This window comes from Marmota marmota, unplaced genomic scaffold (genome assembly GCF_001458135.2).
Source record: "Marmota marmota marmota unplaced genomic scaffold, marMar, whole genome shotgun sequence".
Classification (NCBI taxonomy): domain Eukaryota; kingdom Metazoa; phylum Chordata; class Mammalia; order Rodentia; family Sciuridae; genus Marmota; species Marmota marmota.
The window spans coordinates 4,928,302-4,952,191 of NW_026000016.1; the positions used below are offsets into that span (position 1 = coordinate 4,928,302).

General features: G+C 35.5%; 1 long non-coding RNA gene across 3 annotated transcripts in view; it reads right to left on the reverse strand.

Moving 5' to 3' along the window:
* The window catches only part of LOC107140406, an 86,360-nt gene extending 64,164 nt beyond the window's left edge, over nucleotides 1-22,196 (reverse strand). For all 3 annotated transcript variants that reach the window (XR_007349690.1, XR_007349688.1, XR_007349689.1), the window contains exon 1: nucleotides 22,068-22,196. This is a non-coding gene — a long non-coding RNA (uncharacterized LOC107140406). The remainder of the gene's footprint in view (nucleotides 1-22,067) is intronic.
* Between the last annotated feature and the right edge of the window lie 1,694 nt (nucleotides 22,197-23,890).

The following is a 23,890-nucleotide window of genomic DNA, read 5'->3' on the forward strand; positions in this document are numbered from 1 at the left end:
TAAGATTTCTTACTATTTAATCCAAGAGAAAAATTTTAAATAAATTTTGTTAAAAAGCTGAATTCTATTATGGTCATTAACTGAAATCTAAATTAGAAATCTGAAATACGTTTTTGTGAGCAGGATCAGTGACTGGTTATACAATAGTCCAACTATGGATGTGTATAATGTACCCTAAAACAGTGATAAGGGAAAAAAATTGAGTATTTATATGAAATACATATTTTTCAGTTATCAATACTGGGAACATCAACATTCTACTCCAAAGAACTGATAGAACTATCAAACAAAAAACTACAGTTATAGAACTGAGAAATTTTATCAATTAATAAAAGACAATTAAGATAATTAGCATTTATAGGACACTTCACTCAATAATAACAAATTACATATTTTTTTTAAGTTTCTAAGGAGTGTTCACCAAGAGAATCCACCACAAACAGAACAAACTCAACAAACATAAAAAAAATTGAAATCATATATAGTTCCATAACCATAATAAAATCAAATTAAAAATCAATAACAAAAGAAAACAGGAAAATTTTGCTGGGTATAGTGGTTTATGCCTGTAATTCCAGTGACTCAAGAGGCTGAGGTAAGATGATCACAAGTTTGAGGCCAATCTTGGCAACTTAGTGAGACCTTGTCTCAAAATAAAATATTTTAAAAGGCTGGGGATGTAACTCAGTGGTAGAGTGTTCTGGGCTCAATTTTCATCACAAAAGGAAGAAAGAGAGAGAGAGAGACAGGTAGAGAGACAGACAGACACAAAGAGAGAGAGAGAGAGAGGAGAGAGAGAGAGAGAAATCTGAAAATACTTGAACATTGAACAATGTACTTTGAAACAATAATGGATCAAAAAAGAAATTTCAAAGGAAATATAAAAATACATATAACAACAAAAATGAAAACACGATATATTAAAATATATATATTTAATATATATATTAAAGCAGCACCAAGAGGGAAATTTATAGCACTTAAACACTTCCATTAGAAATGGGTAAAATCTCAACTTAAATAAGTTATATTTATATTTCAAGAAACAATGAAAAGAACTAAATGAGCAGGCAGAAGAAAAAAACAACAAAGTTAAGAGCATAAATCAATGAGGCTAAAATTTAATTGTAAATGATTCTGTTTGATTTTGGTTTACAAATGCTTATTTTTAAATAAACAAAAATGCAGAAAAAATGGGTTAATTGGAATATATCAATAAAATTTATAGCTATTAGGTAAGTCATACAAAAATAAAAGAAAAAAATAAGGAGACACCAATCATCAATCTCAAGAATCAAATATGGGTTATCAATATAGGGTCTCCATTTATTGAATGAATAATAAAAAATAATGTAAAACTTCACAGTTATAAATTAGGCACCTTAGAATAAATAATCAATTCTTTGAGAATTACAATCTAACAAACTCAATCAAATAAAATAAACGAACTGAATAGTCCTATAATCAAACATGGTACCTATACATAATGGAGTATTACTCAGCCATAAAGAAGACTAACATTATGGCATTTTCTGGTAAATGGATGGAAATGGAGACAATCGTGTTAAATGAAATAAGCCTGTCTCAAAGAATCAAAGAAGGAATTTTTCTCTGATATTTGGAAGTTTATAAAAAATAAGGGGAAGTAGGCAAAAAAAGGAGTGGGGGAGGGACAAAAAAGGAGAGGGAATTTCACCAAAATAAAGGAAAGAGTAGATAGAGGGGATTGTGGAGGAAGAAGAAGGGAGGGTAAAAGGGAAGAGCAGAAGAAGGCATCTGACTGTGCATGCATAGATGTGCATGTGAGTCCCAATATCAGCTGTATCCACAGGAAACTAATTTTAAAAAATGTAAACTGTATGGGCTGGGGTTGTGGCTCAGTCGTAGAGTACTCGCTTGGCTCATATGAGGCCCTGGTTCGATCCTCAGCACCACATAAAAATAAATAAAACCAAGGTATTGTGTTTTTTTTTTTTAAGTAAATTGTAAATGAATTGAAAAGGGATAAGTGGAGTGAAGGGAGGGAAACTGGAGATTGTATTGGAGCCCCCTGAGTTCCACACCTTTGTGATAAGTCAGGGTGTATCCTGATGTTATATGTAACTAAAAAATAATAAACAGAAAGTTGCACTCATATAGTAAAATAAGCTGCACATTGATTGACTCAAACAGTGAGTTGGATTTGCTTATGTATATTCAGAATGAGGAGATAAAATATTAATTTCAATTTATAGGTCTTCAAAAAGTACATTGTGGGTCACATAATAAATAGCCCTATATTATACTATTACATGTACAAAATGTACCAAATCCAAAAGAATAGCAATAACAACAACAACAAAAAAACCTCCTAATCTAAAAAGTGATTATAGCAAAGTTTCAGGATATAAGGTTAGTATGTAAACTTAATTTTCTTATGTAACACAAATGAATAAAGTTTGAATTCAAGAACACATTGCTATTTATATTAGTATCCACAAAAATTAAATCCTTAGGTTTAAATCTAATTAAATATGTATAAGATCCACATAAGGGAAACTAAAAAACTGATGAAAAAATTGACTAAAAAATGAAGACTCCATGTTTATGAACAGAAAGACTCTATGGTAAGTGTCAGTTTTTCCCAGCTTGATCTTCAAATACAGAACAATCTTAATCAAAATCCCAGCAAGTTGTTTTGTGGATATTGACAAACTGATTCTTAAATTTATATAGAGAGTGAAAAGACATGGAGCAGTCAATTCAATATTGAAGAACAATTCAGAGAATTGATACTTCCCCAGTTTTAAGACTTACTGTAAAGTTACAATAGTTAAGAAATGAACAGGAAGAACACAGAGAAATGATTCTGTTTATTACATATTAAGATGGTGTAGTATTGTTGAAAGAAGAGACAAATGGATCAACCTAACAGAATAAAGAGTCTAGAAATAGGCTCACATAACTATAATCAACTGGTCTTTGACAAAAGAGAAAGGGCAATACATAGAGAAATGGTAGTTTTTTCAACAAATAATGGTAGAACTAGACATGCATATGAAAATATGAGTATTAGCACAGACCTCACACCTTTCAAAAGTTCAGTTCACATTGAAGTATGGAATTAAATATAAAATGCAAAATTATTAAACTCTTGAAATATAATAATATGGGGAAAATCTTGGTGACATTAAGTATGATGACACTTTGTAGATACAAAAAAAAGGAAAATTCATGAAAGAGAAAAAAATGATGAACTGGGCCTCATTAAAATTAAAATCTTCTGCACTGCAAAAGACACTGTCCAGAGGATGAGGATATAAGACATTTCATGAAAAAAACTCTCAAAAGACATATTTGATAAAGGACTACATTTAAAATACACAAAGAAAAATTAAATCTCAATGATTAAAAAATGAACAACCCATAGAATGTTTTCTCTCATATGTGGAAGCTATTAAGATATAAGGAATTTTTTCTAAAAAGGATCTCATAAAAATCCTTTCTAGAGAGAACCATAGAGTAGAAGAAGGTGATTGAGAGAAAGGGAGGAAGGGAAAAGAAGAGGAAGAACTGCAGAATGAAATCAACCAAATTAGGCTAAGTCCATGTAAGAATATATCAGAATGAATCCCACATTTATATTTAAGTGTAATGTGACAATTTAAATAAATAAATAGATAAATAAATTGAAGGAAGAACAAAAAAATACAGGAAGGGGATCAAGGAGAAGGAAAAGAGGAGGGCAGAGAAAAGTACTGGGAAATGAAATGGAACAAATAATGTTATGTGCATATATGAATACATCACAATGAACTCTGCTGCTATTATTTATAATTACAATGCACTGATAAAATAGAGAAAAAAGCAAACGAAATAAACAGCACTATTTATAAAAGTGGACAAAGGATGACAACAAAAAATATATTCAGATCTACAATAAAAACTACAATGAGATATCACTGTGTACCTATTAGAATGGTCAAAATTGAGAATACTGATAACAACAAAAGATGACAAGGATTGAAACAACAGGAATTCTCATTCATTGCTGGTGGAAATGCAAAGTCGTACAGCCATGTTTGAAGACAGTTTGGCAGTTTCTTATGAAACTAAACATACTCTTACCATCGGATTCAGCGATCCCACTCCTTGGAATTTACACAAATGAATTGAAGACTTATGTCTACTCAAACACCTGCATGTGGATACTTTGGCAGCTTTATTCATAATTGGCAAAGCTTGCAAACAACCTAGAGGTCCTTCAGTAGCTGAATAGATAAATAAATTATGCTGTATACCAACAACGGATTATTCACTGATGAAAAGAAATGAGCTATCAATCCATGAAAAGACGTGGAAGAACCTTAATTACTAACAGAACCATATTACTCAATGACTAAAGCCAATCTTAAAAGACTACATACTGAATGATGACATTTATTTAAGACATTCTAAAAAAGACAAAACTAAGGAGACAGTAAAAGGATCAGTGTTGCCAGAGGTTAGGAGAAAAGAAGAAATGAACAGGAAGAACACAGAGAAATGATTCTGTATATTACATTGGTAGATACATATCATGACACATTTGTTGAAACCCATAGAATCTACACCACCAACAGTGAACTCTAATGTAAACTATGGACTGTGGATGATGATGCTGTGTTCATGTAGGCTTGTCAATTCTAAGAACTGTACTACTTTGATAGAGGATGTTGATGGTGCAAGAAGCTATGTGTGTGTGGTGGCAGAGGTTTATGTGAACTATGTCCTTTCTGCTCAATTTTGCTGTGAAATTAAAACTGCTCTAAAAATACAGTCTATCAGCAATACAAAGAACATCCTCAGATGTCTATCAAAATGGCTAAAATTAGTGACACTATCAAATGCTAGTAAAGATGCCAGAAAAACAATCATTCGTACATTGCAGTAGAAATACAAAGTGGCATAGCCACTCTGTGAAAATAGCACAGCAGTTTCTTTAGGAGAAAAACCAACATACAGTTGCCATATGAACCACTAATTACATGCTTTTTTTATTCCAGGTGAATAGTTTATGTTTACACAAAATCCTATACATGAATGTTCTTAATAGCTTTAATCACACTAAGTAAAAACTGGAAATAATCCAGCTGTCCTTCAATTGATGAACGGTTTGACAAACTGTGATCCATTCTTATCATAAAATATTACTCAACGATAAAAAGAAACAAAAACTAGAGATACAAAACTGAACTTGAATGAATCACCACTGATTAGTGCTGGGTTAAAGAGTCCATTTCAAAGTTTTACATATAAGAAAATTATACCTGTAGAAATTTTGTGAAATGTCCAAAGAGAAATAGACAAGATTAGATTGGTAGATTAGTGATTGTCAAGGTCAGCGGTAAGTGGGGAGTGTGGTGGTAAGAAGTAAGAGCACATGTATGACATAAATGAGCTGAACAAAATGGCGCCTGTATATTGGTAAGTTATTTACATCTTCAAAATCGAAAAGACTCACTAGCTCAAAAGCCTGCCAGCACCAAATTCAAAATTTTACACATCCAGTGGTTTTAAATATAACTCAGATAAGCAGATTTTGAGCCTTTTAGAGCCTGCCTGTTTTTCATACTGCATCCAACATCTGTTGGTCATAGATAAGATAAGCCCTCATGCTATAATGATTGCAAGCCACCACTGTCTTTCAGAGCTCTGGGAACCAGAGACTCCTCTCTGTGCTACTAAGGGATATGATCTGGACACATAAGCCCTTTGGAATTCCACTTTTTCCTGGAAGTTCCCTTTCTGTCCTCCCCTCTGGGTAGGCCTCTGTATATTGATACCCCTAGTTTCTAGTCTTTTATAGTAAGGGACTTGCCCACCCATCAAAACCTGTCAAAGCAATATTTAATGAACCCTGTGTTGTCAACTGCCTTGTGGTCATGTTCTTTCCCTTGATCAGTCTCCAAATTCCTCAAACCCACTACAATGTGGTCAGGAAAAAATGGCAACATGAGGAATCATTGTAGTAATAAAACTGTTCTCATTCTTGACTGTAGTGGTGGGTGCACAAAACTACAAGTGATCAAATTATATAGCCCTGAATTTGCACACAAAAAAGAATTCAAGTAAAACTGGAGAACGCTGAATCAGATTGAAGAACCAACTTGGCATCTCCTGGTTGTGATGTTTAACCATAGTTTTACAAGTATTGTCAACAGAGAAAACTACTTAAAAAACACACAAGATTTTCCCTGTATCACTCTTATAAGTGCAAACAAATGTATAGCTATATCAAAAGAAGAGTTTCAACTTAAAAAATCATCCTGAGGGGCTGGGGATGTGGCTCAAGTGGTAGCGCTCTCACCTAGCACGCGCGGGGCGCTGGGTTTGATCCTCAGCACCACATAAAAATAAAATAAAGATGTTGTGTCTACCGAAAACTAAAAAAAAAAAATAAATATTAAAAAATTCTCTCTCTCTCTCTAAAAAAAAAAAATCAACCTGAGAAAAATTTTGGAGTATTTCTTCTGGTTTAATCATATTTCAATTTCTTATATTTAATAAAATATGTTCCCATTTTAAGTAAATTAAAATGGGTACATATTTTGGCAGCTCTAAAATTTTTTTAAGACTTGGGGCTCTCTGAAGTTTCAATATAGAGTTAGGTTGTGTAGACATTTAATTTTGCTGGGGAATACATATACAATCCCTAAACTGAAGCATAGAGAGTGAAAGAGATGCACTTCTCCCACTTAAGCCTTGGGTGCCTCTCTTGGACACAGGGTACAGTTGTCTTTGCTTTGAGGGGACTCAAATATTTAACCACTCTTTTCTTTTCCTTTTTTACTGCTTTTATCAAATTTTTATTTGAAATGCTTTTATTCAAGATATTTTACCTATTTTTTCCATCAATTTTTTAAAATTTGTGCATATTAATTATACAGAATGGTGGGTTTCATTGTGGCATATCTGTTCATACATAAAACAATTTGATCAATTTCCAACAGTCCATCATTCCTCCCCAGATCCTCTTCCCCTTCCCTAATGGACTCTCTTCTAATTTAATGGATTTCTTTTTATGTTGTTTTGTTTTGTTTTCCTTCTAGCTTCTACATATAAGAAAACATGATACTCTTCTCTCCAAGTCTGAATTATTTCACTCAGAATTTGGTCTCCTGTTCCACCCATTTTCTTGCAAATGACATGATTTTGTTCTTCTTTATGGCCAAATAAAACTCCATTGTGTATATATGCCATATTTTCCTTTATCCATTCATCTATATATATGCCACATTTTCTTTATCCATTCATCAACTGACATCTAGGCTGATTTCATAATTTGGCTATCTGCTTCTCTTTCATTGATTTCTTTATTTCTATCTGTTCCCTTAGTTTCTTCTTCTTGCTTCTCATTCACTAGACTTCTCTTGAATGAGATGAAGATTCCCTCCATTGCTCTTACCCTGCCATTTTCAAAGCAATTCTATTGCTGATTCCCTAGTGGTTCCAGTCCAGATCCAGGTGACATTCCTTACATCTGAATATAGCTGGGACAGATATGGGACAGAAAGAAATGGGCAGAGAAGGACCTATGAGGAAGGAGAGATGGAGCCACAACAGCAAATACACAGTGTACAAGGACACTGGGTAGGACATAAATCAGGTATAGAGTGAAGGAGACAAGATGCCAAGGATGTGAAAGGCAAGAAAGTGTCCATTCCCAAGAGCTGACTCTGTGTTTCCATGTTACCGAGAGTAAGTGCCTCTGTGAATTCTGCACCTCACACACCCGACTCTGAAGGAGCACTAACTACCAGGGTTGTCAGTGCAGGGAGACTCCTAAACCATGAACACCTTGCCTCTTTAAAATTTTGTAATCTTTCTCCAGTCCTAGCCATGGGTAAGAATGTGATTGTGAATTTTAGGAACAGAATGAAAGCCACTGTGCCTTGAGAATAATAAATTTTGTTGCTGAAGGCTAGGCAGGATCCAGATTGAATATAGGTTGAGAATATATCCAAAGAAAAGAGTTTGTATTTTATTTTATGTATAATACAAGTTTACTGGAGAGCTTTAAGCAAGAGAATGTCATGATCTAGTTTATGTCTAAAAAACCTCACTCTAAAAATCCAATTAAAAACAGACATGTCACCAAAGAAGATATACACTTGGCAGATAAGCACATACAAAGATGTTCCATATCATGTGCTATCAGAAAACTCAAACTGAAACAATGAAATACCATTGAAATAGCTATTGAATATACCTATTGAAATAGCTAAAAAATGAAACTCTGGCAACAGCCAAATGCCAGCGAGGTTGTGGATTACCAGTAGATTTCATTCATGCTGGAAATACAAAATGGCACAGCCACTTTGTAAGAAAAAAATCATCCTGAGTTTCTTATAAAACTAAACATATTCCTATCATGCAATCCAGCAATTGCACTCTGTGGTTCTGTATTTATACAAATGAGTTGAAAACTCATGTCCATACAAAGCCTATGCATAGTCATAGAAGTTTTATTCAAAAATGCCAAAACTGGAAACAAACAAGACATCTTTCAGTAGGTAAGTAGATACACTTGTATATCCAGACAATGGAATATTATTCAGTAACATTAAAAAATGGTCCACTAAGCCATTAAAAGACATGGAATAATCTTAAATATACATTATTAAGTGAAAGAAGCCAATAAGAAATCACTACAGGCTATTGATTTCAAATATTTGACTTTCTGAAAGAGGTTAAACTATGGAGACAGCATGAAGATCAGGGTTGTCAGGGGATTGAGGGGAGGAAAGGATGATCAGGGAAAGCATGGAGGATATTTTAGGGCAGTAAGAATACTCCATGAGATACTATGATGGTATACACAGGTATACACTTAGGCAACACCATAGAATGTAAGACATCAAGAATGAATCCTAATGCAAACTATGGACTTTGGACAATAGTGATATCATCAATTTCAATAAATATAAAATATAAATAAAATAAAAGTAACTGAATAAATAAATAAATACAGAATTTTTCCCAATATAGACACACAGAGTGTGTGTGTGACACACACACATCTCACCTTTCTAACCTTCAGTCATACACACACACACACACACACACCACACACACACACACACACATACATCTTTCAGTAGTCTTGGCTTTATGGGAGAGTACTATTTCTATCCAACTCTTTTCAACTCAGGTGGTCCCAAGGTTGCCTCTCTTGCTCTGTGTGTCACAAACTAGTGGCAGTGGTTGCTTTTGTTCATATTTCATTCTTGCCCTATCTCCTATGCCTTGTGAACATTTTGTTTATTTCCTTAGGAATTCAGCTGTGTATTTCAATTGACTTTTTAAAAATATGCGTATCTAAAGTTCCTAAGTATTTCAGCAGGAAGTGTTTATGTAATTCAGTCCCTTGAAGGGCTATCCTCAGATTAGCAACATCTCTGAGATGCTTGCTAGATCTGCAGGATCTGAAGCCCCAAAACAGATCTGCTTAATCAGAATCTACATTTGAATGAGACTCACAGGTCATCTGAAGTTCAACAAAAAGCACATTGCCAAAGAGATAGAATATGCTTCTTTAAGGGCTAAATCTGGTTATGACTGGACAGTACTCAAAATGTAGGAATATCTGCCCATCACTTGCAGTAAAAAGTTTGGATTTATAACAAGCACTATCTGTAAACTTTTGCTCTCTCTGATGAAGCTGTATTCTCTGACCTCTCCCAAGGTCTCAGCTCTAAGATACAGCACCAAGACTGCTTTTTTAAGGGGACCTCCCTGTTGCTAAGTTAGGTGCCTCCCGTCTTCTCCCACCATGCCCTGTATAGCTTATTTCATCTCTTGAAGCACAGTGTGATAATTCTCTCCCTCCCCAGTTGGCTACAGCCTCTTGTATGACATGGACTTTCCTCTAGGACAGAAATTGGAATGTTGAAGGCATATGATACATATGTGCTAAACATTTAAATGAATAACTGAAAAGATGACATAGTTAGTCAAAAAATATAGTATGGAAAATTAAGTATAGAATAGGCTTAAATTAACTATTCCTTTATGCTTGGCAGTGTAATAATTGCTGTCAATCCATTCCTCTCCCATAACCACATCCAAGAAAGATAACTTTGTGTCCAATAGAACCTTTATTCCTTTGATACACATTTTGAAAGGTGAAAACTGATGGCCTATGCATCAATGAAATACAACACTGCTGCTAGCATGTTACTGTAACACAGGTGAATGGGGACCACATATGGAATCTACAGGTAGGAGGGAAAAAGGGCTCAAAGTTCTTGGCTCACAAATATCCCATCTCCCAGACATACATCTTCAAGAAGACTTTATGTTTAAAAGTCCTCCTTCCACCTTCCAGCTCGTTTCCCAAGACTACTCTGTGAAGCAAAGATACTTTTCTTCCTTCCTTTCTTCCTTCTTTTCTTTTTTCTTTCACTAAAATATATTGAATCCTCCTAGAAAACTTTTCTTGCATCACTTTCTCATTTGTGTTATTGCTCTACATCAGGATATTGGTTTTAACTTTCACTGAGGGTGAACTTAGACGTTGTTAACTCTGCACTTTTGTCATCTGTGCAGTGCTCAATTATGTTTTAATGACTGTTTTGCAATGAGGTAATATTCCTGTTTCCCTCCTCTGGGGGGAAAAAAAATTCTGTAAGATTTTCAGAGGCCAGCTATCTTACAATGGATTTGCTTCCTCTCATTACCCTTATCCTGTCACCATATTTTCACTGGGTTGTTCAGCATTCTAACTCTGTGTGCCAAGGTAAATAAATAATACTTCGGAATATCCAAAAGCTCCAGCTTAATAACCACACAGCCACCAAATTAGAGAATGCTATTTAGTAGACACAGCAACTCACTCTTTTCTTTTCTTTAATTTCCATAAGGTCTTTGGCAGATCAGTCTGGAAAAGTCAAAGCTCTTTACCCAAAAGGCATTTAGTAATTTTAAACTCCCCTTTCAGATGGTCTCCTGCGAGAACCAGAGGGGAGGTGGGGGGAAGGGGAGGGGCGCCTGCTCCAGCTGTTGGAAGCAATCTTGGCTTGGATCAGAATGTCGAATCCAACCACAGCACGCTGGAAAGGTTGGAGCCTCAGTATCAGTGGAGCAATTCCACAGACGGCCAAACTCTCAACTGCCCAGGCTCTTCGTGCACAGTTCTCATCATTTTTTTTTCCTCCTTTAGGGGGTTCCTGTCAGCAGGGGCTGGGATTTATACAACTAAAGGTACTGTCAGCGACAGCTCAGCCCTGCTCTTCAAATCACTGCTCTCCTGACCCAGGCAGCCCTCAGCTGGGTAGCCACGGAATGCTCCTGCAATGGCAGCTTTTATATTTGGAATCTGGTATCCTTATTTTTACTTTTTTCCCTTCCATTACATTCAAGCTACTCTTTCTGATAGGCAGATTTCAACGTTCAATCAACTGCATTTAAGGAAAATTTCAGGATAATTCCAATTAAAAACCAGGCAGGCTTTGGGGGAGACGCCAGCAGGACTGCTGTTGTGGCTTCTTGAAGAAGTCGATTTCTGGTCTCTCTTAGCCCTGGTACTGCCCAGCTGGTGAAGGAGCCCGTGCCAAGCCCTGAGAAGTTACCATGTTACATTCTATTACCCTCAGCACTTTTTTAAGTCATGCAATTAGAGCATGTTTGGGGATGTAAGTTCTTGGATTTCTGCATCCTGTTTCTTCTATCAGCTGCTTTCACTCTCACATCTGTGATAACCAGCATTGCATCAGGGAGTCTCCCAAGTGAAACTGAGCATCCAGAGGAAGAGCACTTGTGATTGAGAGCCAAAAGACCTCAGTGTCTTCCAGTGGAAAAATGCTTCTGTCGAAGGGAACCACATTTAGTCACAGATGTAAAACTTATCTGTTTCCTCAAGGGTCTGACAAAACAGCAAAAGTCTCAGCAGCCTGGCAACATTTTCACCCAGCCCAGCTCAAATAGAGGAACCTGTTCACTAGATTGAGAGCTAAATGGAGAATGTCTTTCCCATTGGTATTCTCCCCTAATATCTCTGACAGGGGAGAGATCACTCATCCACCTGCACAAAGGCAGAAGAAAGAAAGAAAGAAAGAGAGAAAGAGAGAGAGAGAGAGAGAGAGAGAGAGAGAGGGAGGAAGGAAGGAAGGAAGGAAGGAAGGAAGGAAGGAAGGAAGGAAGGAAGGAAGGAAGGAAGGAAGGAAGGAAGGAAGGAAAGGTGGTATTTTATCTGGTAGATTCTGCTGTAGCCTAATTAATGACGTACTTGAAGAATGTCAGGAAAGTAAGGAAGGTGATATTAGAGAAATAGAATTTGATTAATTATTTATTAATTAAACATTTATTAGGGATGTGCCAGATACTAAGAGGTATGCTTGCTTTTGGTAGGTTTCAAAGACTCAACATGATTATTTTATTTAATGTTCAAAATTGAGCATTTTATTTAATGTTCAAAATGGAACATTTTATTTAATGTTCAAAATTACCCTATCTTCTTGTCATGAGTCAATGGTAGTTAGAGCCTCCACTGCTATAGATAAGGAAACTGAAGTTCTTCTGGGACACCTACCCAATTTGCAACAGTGAGACTCTGAAGCCCAATGTGTTTTCACTTCAGCAAGGTCTGTGCAATTTCTAGCTCACTCTGATCCTCTTATAATACCATAAGAAATGAAGTAGAATAATTAAATTTATTATTTCACTGCATTGAAATGACAATGAAATACTAAAATCATGATGGTGACATAATCCAAAGAAGAGCTCAAGGTTAGAAATACAGGCAGTTAAGTCTTCAATGCTTCAGTCTTCATTGCTTTTTGGTATTGATACACAAGTAAGAAAGAAAATAAAATGTTATTAATGATATTTGTCATGAAGTCTGTTCTGTGCAGTAAGAGTGCTGCTTTGAACAATATGTTCTTACCAAAACAATGAACTAGGAAAGACGTATAGCCTCCTACATAAGAACAAAATCAATTCATCAAAAACAATAATCACTGCAGATGTGATATTGCACTCCTATAATCCCAGCACTTGGGAGACTGAGACAGGAGAACTGAAAAAGAAACCATCCTGAGCAACTAACAAAATCCTGTTATTAAAATAAAATTTTAAAAATGGCTGGGGATATATCAATGGCAGAACACTCATCTAGCTGGCTTGAGGACCTGGGTTCAGTCCTCAGCAACACACACACACAGACACACACACACACACAGGGAAAAAAACAATAATCAAATCAACAGCTTAAATATATTGAATATTAAAAATATGTATATATCTAAATCTAGATGCACCTAATGACAAAATCTTAATAAATGAATTTTATGTCTTTAACTGAAAATTATATAAAATATTCATTTAAAATATTTCATGGATCATCTACTTCATATCAGGATCTATTTGATATAACTTCACAAAAAAATGGTTTAAATTGTCATTAATAAAGGTTTGGTCTTAGTTTTCACAAGCACTATTACCCTGGGCAAATAGAGGTAGCAAGGTGGAAGGGGCTGCCTGAGCCAAGGGACTTGGAGTTTAGACCCTGACTTCAAACCTCATTAGTGCTCATGAAGTAGTGATCATCCTAATGATTAAAAGTAACTCCTTTCATGTGTCTTGGTCAAAGTTCTCTCATCTATCAATTGAGAAGTTAGGTTGATAGAAAGGGACTTTTGTAGCTCTAGTATCTGTAATTCTGTGAACCTATATTTTGAAAAGTAAGATTCAACCATAGCAAAAAATTGGAGACTGTGTCACAGTCCGTCACAGCTATGAGAGAAAGAAAGGTAAGTGAAGACTAATTTTTCTACTGCGGCTACTATCTCTACCAAATATAGAATTCATTTTCTCCTCTCTGCCCATTTTACCTCCATATAGCTGTTAATCAGACTTCAACTTGACAGGTTTAAAATCCCATCTCATTTCCTGCCCACCCCAAGCTCAAGTAGCTAATGAGCAGAAAAATGACCAGAGAGGAGAAAGAGGATAAAAAGGAAACTACTTGGATGATAACAAAGAATGTGACAGCTGAGAACTGACTGTGACTTGTTGACTTCCCAAAGAGCTTCCTGAATAAATATATGTGCCTTAATTTTTTAACAAGGGTTATTTTTCAAGACCTTTCCCCACCAGGAGACAGGGAGGGGGTAAATCATTATTTTATTAAAATAATGTCAAGGATTCAAAAATCAGAAAAAAAGAAGGGTGAAACTTAAAGAAAAAGTTGGACACTTTCTATGAAGACAATGAACAGTGAGGGATTGAAAACCTCTAAGTTATAAGGCCTCCATAGGCTAAGCACAAACTACTGACCTGTTACAGCCTCTAGGATGGCTCCTGTTGGTGGCACCCAGCAGCCCCTCTGCTATAATGTGAGTTAGTGTCTCCCAAAGGCACTTCTGCTAAAGGCTTCATCCCCAGCCTGTGGCACAATTTACCTTTAAGAGGTAGGGCCTAGCAGGAGGTGTGAGAGTCTGAATAAATGGCCCTAGTCTTTCTCTTTCTTGCTTTTACTCTCTGCCCAAGAAGAGAGCCATTTTGTCCCACCATGCACTCTTGCCATGACATGTTGTCTCACCACAGGCCCAAAAGCAATGGTCCAACCAAGCATGTACTGAATCCTCCAAAGCTATGAACCAAAATAAACCTTTTCCTCCTTGTAAGTTGATTATCTTGGGTATTTTAATAATACAATGCTAATTAACACACCCTCTTAGCTGTGGTCCTAGATAGAGCCTCCCTGATACAGATCTAAGTAGCTGCCATTCATCTCCTGGTGGTCCTAAATGGTGGCCCTAGTGGTTATGGGCTCTCTCAGCACATGTCCTTCACACTGTCAGTACAACCCACCCTCTGAAATTGTGTTTCTGCACTGTGCAATCATCCTCCACATCTATACCACCTCTGTAGGGGCAGCTCTTTCAATAAACCTAGGATTTCAGAACACTAGCTCTGGAAATAAGCTGGAGATATAGAGATCTACTTGCTCCTCTTATCTCACCTTCTCCATTGCCAGCCCAACGTGCCACATACTCATACACACACACACACACACACACACACACACACACATTCTCTCTATCTCTTTATCTCTCTCTCTCTCACACAGGAGGACAAAAAATACCTTCACTCAGAGCCCACTGATGAGCAAGTTCATGGCCCCTGTGTTCTTTCCCTCATGTGTGTCTCCTGAGGCTGTTAATTTAAGGAGCTGCAGTAGAAAAGTCATATATGCATGGTGTCACATGTCACTTTCCCCTTCACTTTCATTCCGCTGGAAAGAAAAACACCCTTGACTTATCATAGTAAGTTTTCCTGAGAAAAGTTACTATTGGGTCATTTTGCTAGGGCTATGTCTGAAGTTGGGCCCAAAAATACAATGACAAAGCAAGAGTAGAAAGATTATGGTACTTAGCAAGAGCAGGTTATGTCATTTCTTCTTATCAATCTTACAACTTTAGGCAAGTCATAAACATTCTCATGTTCTATGGTTCAACTTGGTATGTGAAAATAATTTGCAACCAGTAACCAGGTTGTAAATAGTTGGGAACAGGGCATTAGCCAAAAGTTTCTCTATTCTTTTCATACACAATCCCCTTCCCAGAAGGACCAAAGTGTAAGTTTGGAAATAAGTTCAAGTTATAGTCCTCAATGTCATGCATCCTGAGCAAACTGACCTCTAAAAGGGACTCAAATTTTTTTTTTAAGTTTTTTCAATCCCATCAGTTTGTCAAGTGCATTCTAATCATCATTTTGGCTTGTACTTCATAGTTTACAAGAAGCTTTTTTCCTTAATGAATGGCAAACAGAATTATTAAACACTGAGTCTGGGTTTGAACATAGGTCTCTGAATTCTTATTCCAGTGACTTCTATCATTATCTAAAACTTGTGTGGTGAATATTAAAAAGACTATGAAAATAAGAAGGGTGTCCATGTGAGCTATAGACTGTGCTATTTTGGAGATAACCTAATCAAACAGAATGATAAAAGTTGGAAGGACCCTATAGTACTAAGAAGCCAGTATCACATTTTATACACAGGCAAATGGAAGGAAATGTGACCTTCTTAGATTTATAAGGCAGTCTGATTATGATATCTTTGGTTACCCAATAATCCAGATGCCCATCCTACATCTACCCATGGCACATACACACCCTTTTGCTAACACACCAAATCCTAATTTAAACAGACACCCAATTTTCTCTACCAGGGAAGGTTTGTTGATCAACTCCTCTGTAGGATCTCATTCTCCTTATTAATAAGGAACAAATCCATTGGTTTATGATATAAATCAGAACAATGGACATGTGGTGAAGGGCTTCGGTTGAGGTTTCCTTACAATAATGTAGAAAGAAGATAGAAGAAAAATTTCTTCTGCCTACAAATGTTGGATGTGGATGTGAGGCTTGCACTGCTGCAGCAATAATGTAACCCTAGGATACCTACATTACATTAAAATTTGGCAAAAATGAATTAATTAGTTTCTCCTCATTTAAACTTTGTGCTTTGTATAAATGAAAAAAAAATGCATTCAATTGCAGTGCCAGTCATTATACTTAAATAAAGGATAGTGGATAAAATATCCAGAGAGTTGGGTATATGGATGAATGGGTAGATGTGTAGATTAATGTAAGTCTATAACAATAATTATCTATTATTTATCCTCATGACTATCCAGAGGAAAAATCATTATTATTATATGCAAATTACAGATGAGAAAGCTTAGGCTTAGAGAAGTTAAAGGGTTTGTTCAAGGTTACATAAATGTCGAGTGGCATAACAGATTCAAACCCATCCTACCTGACACAAAATCCATGTATTCTTTTACTTTCTAACACCACTTAGAGATATGGGGAATATCTCTATGGAGAATATCTGAACAATAATGAATTGTTTCTATTCCAGTCATAAATCTTCCCCATTCTGACAGTAATATAATTGCAAAAGAAAAACAGAGGTCTTTGTGAACTCTCAAAACAAAATAGGAACTAATTTTTCTACTTATGGAGCAGTTACCCAATAGTCCAATGAGAGAGAGAGAGAGAGAGAGAGCTAGGATGACTTCAAATTCTGCCATTAATTCAGAACACTTTTGAGAGTGAAAATACATGCCACTAATAAGTAAGCCAGGACAAGAGGCATAAACCCCTACTGTTATAGGTTAAATGGGAAACATGGCCAACTTGGAGGCTGCCAAGGAGCACACCCCAGGTCTTCCTCTTCTGCTGTCCTGAAGCAAAAGGAAAATACATATGAATGCTGAAAATTGTTGCATCTTTTCCCTTTGTAACCGAATTTATATCTGCACCCTGCCACGTTACATTTGTTCTGAAATTAAGAGGAACAAAGAGAGCTCAAGAATTTGGGGTGGGTGCTTTGGGGGTTGGAAGCAGTAATAAGGGTACTTATCATTTTACCAACTGACAGGCAGAGAAGAACAATGTAGGAGAGGGGAAACTGTGCCATGAAAAATTGAAATAAAGAAGAAAACAAAATAGAGAGAAAATACAAAAGAGCTGGTCCTGAAAGAGAGCTGGTATCCAGGAGCGTATTTTACTTGCCCTATTTCACCATAACCCTGGGATACTTTTAATTACTTGGCTCTTTTACAAACAGCGTCTGACTATTTTGTCAGAGGGTCAAGGATAACAGCAGGACCTGCCCTTTCCTTGTGCTTAAAGGGACACCACCCCCATATACTTTCAGGGACACCCAACCTAGAATGTCTCGTCAAGAAGGACGCGTAGTTTTCCTAAGCCATCTTTCCCCAAAAAAAAGCCTCTCCTGGAGGCTGTGCTTCCTGAGCCAGTGAGAAGAAGTCGGCAGCATCAGACACTCGAATAACCTAGAATAAGATTTTGTCTGAGGTGCAGCAAATGCCTAGCTGATCTCATATTTGGTTCTCACACTGAGCTATGTCTAGATAACAGAATTAAAGGACACAAAAAGAAAAAATCAATGAATAAAATGCTGATCATAAAAAAGAACTGAATTTTGGAGAAAAAGAAGACATGAGATATTCTTTTGCTTTTTTTCCTCTCAGGTTTTCCTAGATGATATCAGTGTAACCACTTTGCTCACTGACTCATTTAATTAAAATACTCATTAATAAGCTCCAAATAAGATTTAATTGGGGAATACATTCTATACCAGAGCTAATTAAAAGGATGATTATGTGGAAAATTCAGCCTGCTTCTATATAATAAAAACATTATGTCTACAGTGGGGTTAAAAATGGTTATCATTGTCCTATTTGTCACTTGTCCTTTAAACGTTTACATTTTGCTTGTCTCCTTAATTGTAAATCTTTAAAATTGCACAATTCTAATTAAGAAAAATAAAAAAGCAAATCAAGAGTCAGTTTTCATAGAGGAATGTTGTTGGCTGAGGCCCCAGATATTTTTCATATCTCTTGTGAATTGCTTTGTAAAATTTCCAGGAAGTTTGGGAAAACTTTGCATTGACATCACTCAGAAAACCTTGGAAAAGCTTTACCAGGGGAATGACTGGAGCCTGAGCTGACTGTCTGGTGTACTAGTCTTGGGATATTGTAGGCTCACTTAATGCTGATGAATTTTGCAGAAATCTATCTTTCCCCTTTGCATTTATTGTCACTTAACTGAGAAATATTTTAACAGCTTACATAGATTTTATTTTTTTTCCTTCTCAGCTTGTTGTTGTTGTTGTTGTTTATTTTTAGTAAAATAAATCTTTGCTTAAATAAACAATAGTTAGGATATAGAAAAACAAGCTAAATTTGGGGTTCATTTGACTTTTAAAAAAGACATTATTCAACACTATTGATAGACTTATGCATAAAAACATTATGGATTATTTTCATATTTAAAATAATTGTGATTTAGGGGTATGGCCTATTTTACGTGAAAAACAAAATCATTTCAAATTGTCCTTTTAATTGGATTTCCCCCCCTCCTACATTTCCGTTTAATTATTATAGATTAATGTTAAAGTTCACAGGAACACTTTCAGAAATTTATAATAATCATATAGATAATACAAACTAATAAAATAAAATAGTGGGGAGAAAAATTTAAAAATATATTTTGTGAGAGAAAAGAGGAAAAAATAAAGGAAAAGAATTGTCCCCTTCAAAATTTATTACTAGTAGTAGTAGTGGTAGTAGTAGCAGTAGTATTTTGGTATGAGGGGTTGAAACACATGGGCACTTAGCCACTGAGCCACATCCCCAGCCCTTTTTATTTTTTAATTTTATTTTGAGACAAGGTCTCTGCCAAGTTTCTTAGGGTCTCCCTAAGTTGCTGAGGCTGGCTTGGAACTTCCTGTCCTCCTGGTTCAATCTCCTGAAATTATAGAATTACAGGTATTCACAATGGCCTGGCTAAAATATTATTTTCAATGTGATTCTCACAGAGAAATGCTTTATTTATAAATATACATTTTTAAGGGAAAAAATTGCAAACTAAAAAAAGAGAGAGAGAATCACAAGTGTGTACACATTATAGGATTCACTACACTATTTTTTAATCAAAGACTTATTTGTAACACCTTTATTGAGATAGTCACATATCACATAATTCAACTATTTGAAGTGTGCTATTCAATGGCTTTTATTTTATCTGCACATATGGCTAGGCATGATCAGCTCTCACCAAAGCCAAATTGAAGACATTTCCATCAACATACAGAGAAACCCAATAGCTTTTTGCTCTCTCTTCTCCCCTCTCCAGGCAGCCCCTCTCCTCACCCTCCAGCCCTATGTAACCACTAATCTAACACTGTCTCTATAGATTTTTCTATGCAGTTTTTATATTTACATTTTACATAAATGGATTTCAGCAATATTTGTTCTTTTACACATTTTTCACATAGCATAATGTTTTCAAGTTCCTTCAGGGTTGCAACATGTATTTCATTCCTTTTTATGGCTGAATAAAAAACTTAGTTATCTGGATTTAAATAATTTTTAAATGGCTGAAAATGAAATTCTTAAAGAATTTCATGTTGGTAGACAGTGGTTTTCCTAAAAATATATTGATTTTTTAATGTTAAAATTTTAAATTATTCTGCATCTTGTTAAATTTTTCTTTAAAAATGATAATGTAGTCAAGTAAGATATCTTCTCATTCTAAAATCAATTAACAAAAATCTGAGAGCTTAAAGTATATAGGACTGTTTGTCAAAAAGAATTTATCAGGAAAGATTTATAATATGTATTCCGGGAGAAAACTTAAAACTGAAAGGATTCCAAGAATGTTTTATGCCCTTACATGATAATTAGTGTTTACTGAAGACTTACTGTAACATGTGTATATGTACAGTACTTAGCAATGTGTCTGCCAGACAACTGAAAGCTCTTTACATACTCATGTTTATTTAAACTTTCATGTTTATCCAATTCACAATTTGTAGATTAGATGTCACTATCTCTCCCAGTTTATAGATGGGGGACTAAGGCTTAAGAACATTCTATATGCTTCTCCTGATCATATAAACAGCAAGTAGAAAAGCCTTGTTTTACCACCTGAGCTTAAACGTTTTGTTTTCCAAGATTTTACTATAAAAATTTCCTAACATATATAAACATTGTAAGAATGTCAGAGAAGACATAGCGTTTGTAATATATATATATATATATATATATATAATGTTAACCACCTATTTTCTACAATTATTGCAGTTAGTTTATTTTTTATCTATCCATTAACCAATCCCTCTACCCTTCACTAATCTCATAATGTTTTAAATTTATTTTTTCATTTATGTCAAAGGGTGTTATAGACATGTTCCTCAAACTTGTTATTCTACATAATATTAGAGTTCAGTATTCCTTAAAAGTTTTTTTTTTTCATTTCAGGTAAAATTTGCAAACAATGAAATGTACAAATCTGAAGGCTGCCAAGGAACACATCTGTGGAACACATTCTGCTGATGAGATACTGAGCATTAACATCTTGTGCCTAGTCTCTTAAACCCTGTGATTCTCTAAAATACTAGGTAATAATTTGACATTCTACTTGATACAGGGGACAATTAATATGCTACCAGAAATAGAAACCCTGAAACTATTTTTTTATATAAACCTAAAAAATCAGGGTAGACATTGTTTCACAGGGAAAACTCTTAGAAGAGTTCACCTGAATGTAGCAGATATTAAATAACAATGAGAAAGTATTTTTAGTATTATTTAGGAGAAGCTATAAATGTGGCAAGGACTCAGGTTCTGGTGTTAGGCAGCTCAAAACATAAACCAGGACCTGCTTACTTTATATGCTCTTAATCTAAGCCTCAGTTTCCTCATCTATGAAGTGGAAATAATATAGTATGATAGAAGATTATTTATTTGCAAATAAGAGCACAACACCCCTTTTGGTTCTACACCCTGTTATAATGTGACTTTACATTTCTTCCCATTACTGGGTGGAATCTATTTCTGTTCCTTTGAATTTGGACTGTCCTGTGACTTTTGACTTGAAAGACTATAGAAAAGACAACAGATACAATTGCGTGCCAGTTCCAAACCCAGACTGCAAATATATTGAGTGTTTCAACTCCTTCTTTTAGAAAACTGCCTGGTGAAGAAACAGGCTGGAATGCTACAGATAAGGTACCACAGGGAGCCAAGGGAACCAACATAGCTGAGGCCATTCCAGCATGGCCAGCCGCTGGCCACAGACTCACCAGGGAGCCCAGACAAACCACACAGTTGACTCCAGCTCATCTTACCAACCCACAGAATCATGAGCTAAATAAATTGCGGTTGTTTTAAGTCAGCAAGTTTTGGAGTACATATCAATAGAAAACTGATGAAAGTATCTACTTCGCAGCAGAGCTGTGAGCATTTTAAAAGTTAATACCTCTAAAATGCTTTGAACTGTCCCTGTGCCGCATAAGAAATTACCAGTAAGCATATACTTTCCCGTTCCTCATCATCATGCCAATCATTATTATTATGAAGGTATAAACTGCTATAGCTTCTAAATGGCAACTCTAAGATCAACTTCCTCCCTGAAGGTAATGTTTCCCCATTGTTTCTCCCTCCCCTGGAATATTTCATGGGTCAGCTCCAATGTCATATCCTTGGAAAAACCTTTGGATTACTCACCAGAGTAACTCTGTCCAAAGGACTTTGTTCATTTCATTCATAACATACTATGATATACATACTGATGGTAGTTTCCCTTCCAGCACTACATTTTGAGAATATAGAACGTGTCTCATTCACCTTTATATCTCCAGCAGTAGCACAGTACTTAGTTAATATTTATTGACTGCATGGATAAAAATTAAAGACCTATTACATTTTGTGCCAGGAGCTCAAAGACCACATTTGTTTTGGTGTACTTGTTCTGTGCATATCAGATGTCGCCATACTCGGTTCATCTTTAGTTATTTCCAAAACAAATGGCTTCTTCAAAATCACAACATATAAATTTCAATCTATTCTTGGAATCTTGAATTTATACAAATATCACATCCTATCTAAACTCCTCATTACAATCTAGTCATACCTTAAATTGTTTTAAATGAATTTCCTATGAGATTTATGACATAATACCCAATATTCAAAGTTGAAGGCGCTCATGACCAGGGCTGACAATGTGTTTGTGTATTGTTAAATTAAGTTGATCGCTCATGCCAAGGAAAATATTGATGTATTTACAGTTATATCTGACCTTCTCTTCTCTGGAAAAAAAGATGACTTGGTCATTTTGAAAATATTTAGTGATAAAAATTATTGAAAAAGAAATATGGTCTAGAACATTAAGGCCCTGATATAAAATATTACAATTACAAATCACATACAGCTCATGAATATTCTGACTTGTCATTCCATCCATGATTCTGTGCCTTCATTTACCTTCTTCCTCTACTGCATATTGTCGCATGCAACCATGGGCACTGTGGAACAAAGAAAACACATTTAAAGCAGAATTAAATAAGAAGGAGGGGAGGGCATTCTCTATTGTCAATTTTGATTAATAACCTTTGAAGGTAAGTTTTACAACACCTTCTATATGTAATATGTGCTCAGTAGTTACGTTTGATCACTATTATTCAAAAAACATTTTAGTGAAACATGAGTGTGATAGAAAGCAAGAAATACGGCAGCAAGGAGTGTAGTCTATGTTTCAGGCTGTCTTCTCCCCAGGACCTAGGTAACCATGACTTTTCTGTGGTTGCATCTCATTACATTCACTAGTCTGACTACTCTTACTTATCCTTTGAGATCTGTCTGGGTTTTATATCCCCCAAGAAAACTATTACCCAACTATTCTGGATTAAACAAGACTGCCCTGAAGCACCCTTTACTTGCCCCCATTAAAGTTCCAATAGAACTATAATTGATTGTCTTGCTTTCCCAAGCAAGAGATTTGGAGGTTTTTTTGTTTTATTTTGTTTTCTCATTTTTGTTTCCATAAAAAAATAATTCAGTAAATGCTGGGGACATGAATAAGTGAGGAATATTTCCTAAATTAAGGCATCATGATAAACAGTACTAGGGATCCAAAATTGTTCCTATCTTCCACCTGGGGAATGTTATAGTCCACTTGGGGAGAAATGATATGCATATCCAGAATATCAGACCACTTCATACATGCATCTCTCTTCGCTATCTTGATGTTTACCTGCTACCTTGCCTAGGATGTTATTGTTTTCAAACAATTGTGGTACATGATAATAGTTGTATCCTATAAAGTTTTAGAAGATATTTTTACCTAATTGGCTCTAAAACTGTAGTCAAGATCTATAGTCTTTGATCAAATGTACAGATTAATTATTTAACTGAACTCACTTTATTTTTTAATGTAGGTTATTGACTGGTAAGTTAAGTCAATAAAATCAATATTATTATAGCAGGTGGCATAGTCTCATGGTCAACATACAGCTCTGATTTTCAACACACAACAGTAAAAAGTGGATAGT